We start from the raw sequence: 10,140 nt of genomic DNA on the forward strand, positions 1-10,140 counted from the left end.
ATCATACCCCTAATAGCAATGTTTAGTAGGTACCTGACAAATCTTAAAGGAGCTTTCACCTGAAAAATTTAACTCTCTTAAGTAAGATTTGCATACGATGGCTTTGGGTTACTCTATAGAAATTTATGAATCCCCTCTCTCATTTCAATCAACTCTGTATCAAATGTAGCTCTACCTTGAATGGTGAGTTTTGTGATGTGTGAAATGATCATATTGACGAAGTATAATTTTTCTTTTTATAAATTATACAATCTCTGTAATAGACTTTCCGTTTTGAATTTTGCTAGAACATAGATATTTTCGTACAGTTTTCATGTTCACAGTTCCTTACATTTTGGAAAGAAAACCTTTTGGTTCTTATTTTTAAGTTAAAATTAAACACACGATAGTACGTGGCGTTTTCGTTCCAATCATACCCCTAATAGCAATGTTTAGTAGGTACCTGACAAATCTTAAAGGAGCTTTCACATTTCAACTTATCACTGCTATGCTAGTGACTAAATATAAAGTCATTCAGTTCTCCTTGAGAAAGGTGTTACAAATATTTTAAGTTCATTTGACATATTGAAAAGTCTAAAATATAGTTATAGAAAGACATGTCTGACTGATCTTGAAAGTGATAATACGTTACAACTCTTCTCTGTCAAGCTGATGATTCAATACAGTCATTCTAGATGTTCAGAAAACACTAGAATGTATGAAGAAAGTTTTTAAGTTCATTCACCATATTGAAAATTCAAAATATATGCACAAGAACAGATGTCGGACAGATCTGAAAGGGATCACACTTTACAACTCATCACTGTCAAAGAAAGGCGAAAGATACCAGAGGGTGTCAAGTTGCTGATGAAATATGAAGCCATTCTGTTCAGTTGTACTGAATAAATGGGTAACAAAAAAATAAACATAAACTTGTAAACAGTTAATTCACAATTAAAACAACTGTATGCAGGTTCAGTTCATTCAACTTTCAAAGTATCGGCAAACTGGAAAACTGTGTCTGACAGAGCCGAAAAGTCTTATTCATTAGAGCTAACCACTTTCAACTTGTGACACGGTGATGACTGATGTACCCCTATTGTGACAACTTTACCTATTATTTCTGTTTTGTTCACGCATCGTTGTAAATATAATGGAATTTGGTGCGGCTGTTATGCAGGTGAATGGTTTGGCGCTATAAAACTAGGTTCAGTGAACATCAGTCCGCCATTTTCTACATTTGAAAATGCCTGTACCAGGTCAGGAGTATGACAGTTGTCCATTTGTTTGATGTGTTTTATCATTTAATTTTGCCATTTGATTAGGGACTTTCCGTTTTGAATTTTCCTCGGAGTTCAGTATTTTTGTGATTTTACTTTTTTCAAGCTGCTGACAAAACAAGGCGTCATTTTGTTCAGTAGTACATTAAAAAAAGTGTGGGACGGAAATAAATGTCGGACGATCAGACAAAAGAAAAGGTTTAGGTGTGCTGGGAAAATGTGTTACGAAAGTTTTTTAAGTTCATTTAACATGTTGAAAATTTCAAAATATAGGCACAGGAAATAGGTGCTCGACAGATCTGAAAGTGATCACACGTTACAACTTATCACTGTCAAGGTGCTGGTGAAATATGAAGTCATTCGGTTCCGTAGTACTGTAAAAATATGGGACGAATCAAAAGTCATATCAATAAACTTTGAAAATTCAAGGTATCAGCAAACAGGACGTATGTGTCTAGCATACCAGAAAAGTGTGTGTTCGTAACAACTTGTCACTATCAAAAAGTAAAATGACGAAAATACCAAACTCCAAGGAAAACTCAAATCGGAGAGTCCCTAATCAAATGTCAAAATCAAAAGATCAAACACATCAAATGAATGGAAAAACAACTGTCATATTCCTGACTTGGTACAGACATTTCCTTATGTAGAAAATTTTGGATTAAATCTGGTTTTATAGCTAGCTAAATTTCTCACTTGTGGAATTGCACTATCTTGACAACAATGTGTGAACAAAAAAAAAGTCGACATATAAGGTAACAATATCAAAAATCACGGTACAACAGTAAACACTGAACTACACAATCTTAATCACTGAAAAACAGACAAATAGGTCGACAAAGATAAACAATATGGCATATAGACAAAGCAATTACGCAAAAATGAAAGATAAGAATACAAAAAATTACTACAGCACAACACATTGGCGGGATGCATAAGTACTGAGCCACGCCAAATGATATAAGAAAAATAAGACAACACGGTAAAATTTAATAATTTACCACAAAGACAAATACAACAACACTATAACACGTAATTAAGATGATAAATAACGTCAGGAACTAGAATCTATATTTCAAGACCATCATGTATTATTTTTGAAATTTTGCGGAATATTTATCAACAAGTTCTTGGTATCTTCCGATGAACTTTTAAAAAAACGAGACGTTCTTTGTCATTCGCATAACCCTGGTTCGTCAATGTTCTGCTCAGACAATAGTGACGAGTTATAAAGTCTTGGTAGCAGTTACAAGCTCTTGATACCGAATGAGTTAGGGAAATGTATACCTCATAAGCATAGACAGTTGGTATATTGCTACTAATGCAGAGGGAAATGATAATTTCAAAACTTAAATCGTCTTGTTTGTAAGAGATTGTTAAGCTGTTGATAAAATATAACGTCATTGTTTTCAGTAGTACATCAGAAAGTGGGGAAGAAATAATTGTCGGTCGAATTGAATAAGTGACAGAGAAGGCGAAAGCAGTACATGCCAAAAGTGGCTGTTTAAATTTAAAAGTACAGTAGTGCAGCAAATAACGTCAGAGGACAGACAGAATAAAAATAATCAGTGATTCTTAATTTATGTTAGTTTTTAAGTTAATTAAAGAAATAATTTATGGTTCTTAATCAACTTTCGGCTGATGTCTGCTTTTTGATCCGGTTGTTGTCTCTTTCGAGTTTGGCGTATATACAAAATTTAGTCCTGGTATCTATGATGAGTTTATTTACAACCACTGGGTCGATACCACTGCTGGTGGAGATTTATTTCCCCGAGGGTATCACCAGCCCAGTAGTCAGCACTTTTGTACTGACATGAATTATCATTGATATGGTTACATTTATAAATTAACTGTTTACAAAATATTGAATCTTTGAAATACTAAGGCTTTTCTACCTCAGGCATAGATTACCTTAGCTGAATTTGGCAAAATTTTTAGGAATGTTGGTCCTCAATACTCTTCGTCTTTTGTAGACGAAACGCGCGTTTGGCGTACATACAAAATTTAGTCCTGGTATCTATGATGAGTTTATTTGACATATTCCCCATTTCCATTCAAAATTTTAATGTTATAAAAATGGAATTCAATCGATTATTATTGATTGATCGGTTGTTTATCAAATAGAGTCATTTCAGTATTATTTTCTAGGATATTAAATCTATTATTATACGTATGAATAAAATTTTAAAATGTGACTTTTAAAAGTAGAACAATGCATGATGTTTATAAAATTACAAGGTCGTGATGTAATAGTTTCAATGGATGACGTATCATTTTATCAAAACTAAACGTTAGATACAAATAAAGTTAATAGATGATATTGACAATAATGAAATACCAATGCTAGTGCAAACATAATAATGATGCATGTTTGTATTAACAACGGGAGCGTTTGTTAGTTCAATAAAAAGAAGGTTACTTGGAATATTTGCAACATGTTTTATGGTGTGGAATATGATTTTGTTTAAGGAGATGACATTGGTACTGACAACCAAAGAAACAAAGACTAATATTTTGATTTTCGACATGAGATATTATAGGAAAAAGTAAAATAACAAGAATACTGAACTCCAAGGAGAATCCTTTATCAAATGACAAAATCAACGGCACATACACATCAAACGAATGGAAATCAACTGCCATAGTCTTGATTGGTCCATCTATTTCCTTTTGTAGAAAATGGTGGATTTAATCTTGTTTTATTGCTATCTGAACCTTTTACTTGTAACCAGTAAAAATGCATTAATAAACCCTCTCTTTTATGTTCGCGCATCCTTGTTTTAAGTTTGCTGTATATCGTGCTTAAAGGTTATTAGCTACATTCTAAAAGACATTTCGAAAACCCATTTGCAATACTACAATACCTTGAAAAGATAAATATTTTAAAAACCTAAAATTGCAAAAAAAAAAATCTAAAAAGAGTGCATGTCTCATTTACCACTTTTAAATATCGAGTTTTATAGAAACTCATCAAAGATACCAGACATATAATGTACGATGCCTTGTTATAGAGTTGTTCCCTTTAACATATCTAGCAGTTGCTGACATCCATTAATTGTGATCGAAAAGGTTACAAAATACGTGAATGATTTGTTTTTTTAATTCACCATAAAGATTTACTTTAGAAAGAAGGTTAATGGATGATGTTGACAAAAATGAAATACCAGTCCTAGTATTATAAACAAACGAATGATTTATCATCAAAACAAGAGAATCTGTTTTAAAAATCATCATAATGAACTCACAATAAATTGCAGCATATAATGATCCTTGATAGCTATCTATAAAACCAAGTTTAATCCACCATTTTTTACATCAGAAAATGCATGTACCAAGTCATGAATATGACCGTTGTTGTTCATTCGTTTCATGTGTTTGAGCTTTTGAGGTTACCTTTGATTAGGTACTTTCGATTCTGAATTTTTTTAGAGCTCATTATTTTTGTGATTTTACTTTTTGATATTCATTCATTTTGTGTGGTTTTTTTTCTCTCTCAGAAAATCAAACAGAGCAAATGAAATCAAAGTATGAAAAACAATGTGTTTAGCCTTGTTATGATATAACTAAGAGGCGAGTCAATATAAATAGACACGTTATTGAAACAAATGAAAAAGCGGTAGATAAAGGATATATAGCAAAGCAAAAAATTGAAAAAAAAGTCCAAAGCTCAACGTTCAAATTAGTCACATGAAACAAAAGTAAAATAAACAAATTCTGAACTCCGAGGAAAATTTAGAACGGAAAGTTCCTAATAAAACAAGTCTAACAGGTGTTCATCGTTTTCAGTGAATGAACAACAGTTGGTTCCCATAAACATGTAGAAATGGTCAAACAAAATATCCTAATTGTCAGTTCACGGAGATCTAGAAGTCATAACAGAACAAAATATTACTTCGAATAAAAAACAAATTATCATTTTGAAGTGTGTACTTTTCATACTATATTTAATTAGTAATATAAAATTTTAAGGTGTATCGTGTGTGCAAATGATATCCTTTCAGAAGCAATAGTACACATAGTATACACAAATGCCGTTTCTTAAACTTGTGTGTTCTCTTGTGGTTTTTCATTAGCGTCAGTGAAAAGAGATGTTATTTCGTGCCACCATAGAGTCTTCAACGCAGCGAAGAAAATCAAACACCCGGATGTGGTCCTCAGCTTGCCCCTAAATAAAAGTGTGCACTAGTTCAGTGAAATTGGACGTCACACTAAACTTCAAAACTTGTAAATGAACTAAAATTTCAAAAAACATATAAGACTATGGCGGGGTTAAACATATTTTGCGAGATCTCAACACCCCTCCCCCCTAAACCTCTAGCCAAATTAGAATAAATTTCAATATAAAAGATGAAGAGCTTTAATCCAAAAGGTCAAAAAAGTATAACCAAATCCGTGAAAGGAATCAGAGCTTTGCACACATAGAAATACGCGAGGTAAAACTCAATTTAAAAGAAGTCCGAGTTCGATGTCAGAATAGGTAACAAAAGAAACTAAGCTATATGACAATGAATATATAATAACAAACTTAAGGACTACTAGCAGTTACTGACATGCCAGCTCCAGATCTCAATTAAACTGATTGAACGATTATGTCTTCGAGTAATAACTGTTTACGTTCTGAATATTTGTCGCTGTACAATAAACAAACAAAAATCGATCAATCTATTAAAACTATTTTTTTTAAAATCACTTTAATGTCGTTCATTTTTATCCTATGCTATGCATGACTTCGTCTTGATAGTTGCAAAGTCATAAATAGTATTGACTGTTGTATCATATTAAGCTTGAAAAGCCTTTAATCTTTCAAAATAAGGTTTTGTCTAAGTCTAACTGTTACAACGTGTCTGATAATTTGCTTCCATTTCTGACTAATTCTCACGCCAACCTAAAAAAAAACTGCGACATATGATTATCAAGTACCTAAAATGGTTGTATAATTATCTTTAATTGTACTTCAGATTTTACCAAAATGGCATCAGAATTTGTTATAGCAGCAGAAGCGGATGTGGTCCTCAGCTTGCCCTTAAATAAAAGTGTGCACTAGTTCAGTGAAATTGGACGTCACACTAAACTTCAAAACATGTAAATGAACTAAAATTTCAAAAAACACATAAGACTATGGCGGGGTTAAACATATTTTGCGAGATCTCAACACCCCCCCCCCCCCTAAACCTCTAGCCAATTTAGAATAAATTTCAATATAAAAGATGAAGAGCTATAATCCAAAAGGTCAAAAAAGTATAACCAAATCCGTGAAAGGAATCAGAGCTTTGCACACATAGAAATACGCGCAGTAAAACTCAATTTAAAAGAAGTCCGAGTTCGATGTCAGAATAGGTAACAAAAGAAACTAAGCTATATGACAATGAATATATAATAACAAACTTAAGGACTACTAGCAGTTACTGACATGCCAGCTCCAGATCTCAATTAAACTGATTGAACGATTATGTCTTCGAGTAATAACTGTTTACGTTCTGAATATTTGTCGCTGTACAATAAACAAACAAAAATCGATCAATCTATTAAAACTATTTTTTTTAAAATCACTTTAATGTCGTTCATTTTTATCCTATGCTATGCATGACTTCGTCTTGATAGTTGCAAAGTCATAAATAGTATTAACTGTTGTTCGTGTGTTTCTAATACGTTCTCCTATTTGTTTGTATTGTGGTCCTGTATTATTATGTTGTCATTTTGATGTTATATTTAACAATGCCATCAAAGTGCGAGGTTTGGCATGCCACAAAACCAGGTTCAACCCACCATTTTTTTCTTTAAAAATGTCCTGTACCAAGTCAGGAAAATGGCCATTGTTATATCATAGTTCGTTTCTGTGTGTGTAACATTTTTACGTTGTGTTTCCGTTGTGTCGTTTGTTTTCTCCTATATTTGAGTGTACTATAAGACGTGTCACGGTAGTTTTCTATCCCAAATTCATGTATTTGGTTTTGATGTTATATTGGTTTTTCTCATCGGATTTTGTCTAATGCTTAGTCCGTTGCTGTGTGTGTTATATTTTAATGTTGTGTCGTTGTTCCCCTCTAATATTTAATGCGTTTCCCTCAGTTTTAGTTTGTTACCCCGATTTTGTTTTTTGTCCATAGATTTATGAGTTTTGAACAGCGGTATACTACTGTTGCCTTTATGTATCATATTAAGCTTGAAAAGCCTTTAATCTTTCAAAATAATGTTTTGTCTAAATCTGACTGTTACAACGTGTCTGATAACTTGCTTCCATTTCTGACTAATTCTCACGCCAACCTAAAAAAAACTGCGACATATGATTATCAAGTACCTAAAATGGTTGTATAATTATCTTTAATTGTACTTCAGATTTTACCAAAATGGCATCAGAATTTGTTATAGCAGCAGAAGATTCACTCATTCAGACATCGTGTCTGTGTCGATAGCATTTAAGTATTATATTGACTGCTCTTGCCTAATCTGAACTGATTTGAATTTTGAAATGAATTATTAGACGTTTCCTGCCAAAGATATCGCACTGACTTATACCAAAACTGTTGCAATATTGTTTTCGAATTATTCTTGTAGTGTAATATCTTGTTTTGTACAAAATTCGGTCTCCGGGGAATAATTATAATTCTCAACATGAATCATGGAGTGATATACAATATTTGTAAATACTGAAATAGCATCGGTAAATGTTTTCACTTAATTTTGCTCTCAATATTAGATGTTAAAGTGAAACTTCATTCCTCTGATGAATATTCAATCATGTAAGATCAAACATATCTATCAACTTTTGTCTGTGTTTTCATTTTAACTTAATCTTTTGTTTTAATATTTTGTGTAGGAGTGAAGTTAGCTCTCTGTCAAGTTATACTGATATCTTAACCAGACTTCAGAGAAATAAAACAAAACCTAAGGGGAATCAACTAAGAGCAATTAGCTGTTTGGTGACATGAAATACAGTATGATTGTTTATTAAATATATCAGTAGTTTATAATTTTCAGGCGACTTTTCATTCATTTTTTTCAGGCGATTTCTCATTCATTATAATCATAATTCTCAAAATTCAAATTAATTCCCGCCTACATTGTTTAAACAAGCAAGTAGAGACAATTATGGCATTGAAAAGATAATGGTTTTATAACTATCATGTGGTCGCTATGATTTCTGAGGTGACATTCGTCAAACAGTCATTTTAAGTATCGGAGCACTGATGATAACAGTTGATTGGTTGAGCTTTCATAGAGTAAAATGAAACTTAATAAGTTAAAAGGAAATATGAGATATTAAAAAAAAAATTCACCTGGTTAGAAATTATAAAAAAAATATAATAGCAAGTCATTTAAAGTTAAAAACAAAAAATTAAATTAAAAGCAATTAAAACGGTGTGAGTTTTTTTTTTGTTTTTGTTTTTTTTATTTTTGTGCATATTAAGATGGACTGGCCATGGCTAAGCCTTAGAATCAATCGTAGGAAAATTTAGAATGAATACTCGTCTAATTCTATCACCATTAATCTTAAAATATTTTGAGGTTCATTTGTTGCTGAGACGTGATAGTCAAATAGCACACTTCCCGACTTTGATGAATTTTATGTAGTCGTCTTTTTTTCAGAGAGAATCCTGCATTGTGCTTAAATGTCGAACACGGAAAAATGGTGAAATACAGACATTTATATCTATGCTTTGCTCGACTGACTATAGAAACTTCGTCTGAAATTTAAAGCAGCAATGTTAGGTCTGTAATTTTTTAGAAGCTGACTAATTTTGACTTCCCTTCTGTAGCAGGGTTTTATCTAAGGCCTCTGAGACAACTTGACAATAGTGTATGTACTGTAGACTCATTAACTAACTATACTTTATGAAATATAACTTTTGCTATCAAGTACTAATCAAATGGCAAAATCAAATGATAAAACACATCAAACGAATGGAAAATACCTGTCATATTTCTGACTTGGTATAGGCATTTTCTTATGCAGAAAATGGCGGATTATACCTGGTTTTAAAAATAGTTCAACCTCTAACTTGTATGACAGTCGAATTAAAAGCTATTATATTAACAACGATGTGTGAACAAAACAAACAGACATTATAGGTAGAAATGTCAAAAAGGGGGACAGTTGTCAACAAATATGTAACAAAGAAGCGCAAAAAGGTATATAGACAAAGTATATTAGCAAAAATGTATTTACCTTTATATATTGGTTTATGTTTGCTCATTTAAGCATACTCATTGTCGGCTTATATTTATAAACAAATGTATTTTTGTTGTTGTTTTTTTTTTGGGGGGGGGAGGGTTGTCGTTCGACTGCTGTCTTATTGACAATGTATCCAAAAAAATCATATTACACTTATGCAAAAAGTGTAATTTTTAACAAGTCAACGTACTCGGTTTTTAAATATTTGTTTTGATTAAGATATTTTATTTCACCCTTTGTTATATTTTAACGATTATAAATGTTCAACCCTACCATAGCATATGAAAGTGGTTTAATTACAATATATATCGTAGCTTCAAAAAATGTGTTTGCTCCCAGGCAACACATGTGAGCAATTACAAATTTTAGCAGGTTTTTTTTAATATTTGTCATTCTTGTATGTTTAAATAATACGAAACTGCTATCAATGTTTCTTACTCTCTACACAATAGCTGAGATGCTGTAGAAAGTTTTTATCTTTGATATCTTGTTAGTATTTACCGTTTGTTCATCTAACATGTCCAAGGTGATTACTTCTTTAATTAAATATTTTATGCAAACTAGATTTTTAGTGCATTTTAGCACTTGCCGAAATTAATATCTATATTTTCTTGCAAAAAAATGAGTGGTTAATTTATCAGATTACAGGAACTAAATTACTTTATACATTTGACCTGGTCGGGAGTGGCTTAATCATCTACTTAATTG

This window comes from Mytilus galloprovincialis, chromosome 9 (assembly GCF_965363235.1).
Source record: "Mytilus galloprovincialis chromosome 9, xbMytGall1.hap1.1, whole genome shotgun sequence".
Taxonomy (NCBI): Eukaryota; Metazoa; Mollusca; class Bivalvia; order Mytilida; family Mytilidae; genus Mytilus; species Mytilus galloprovincialis.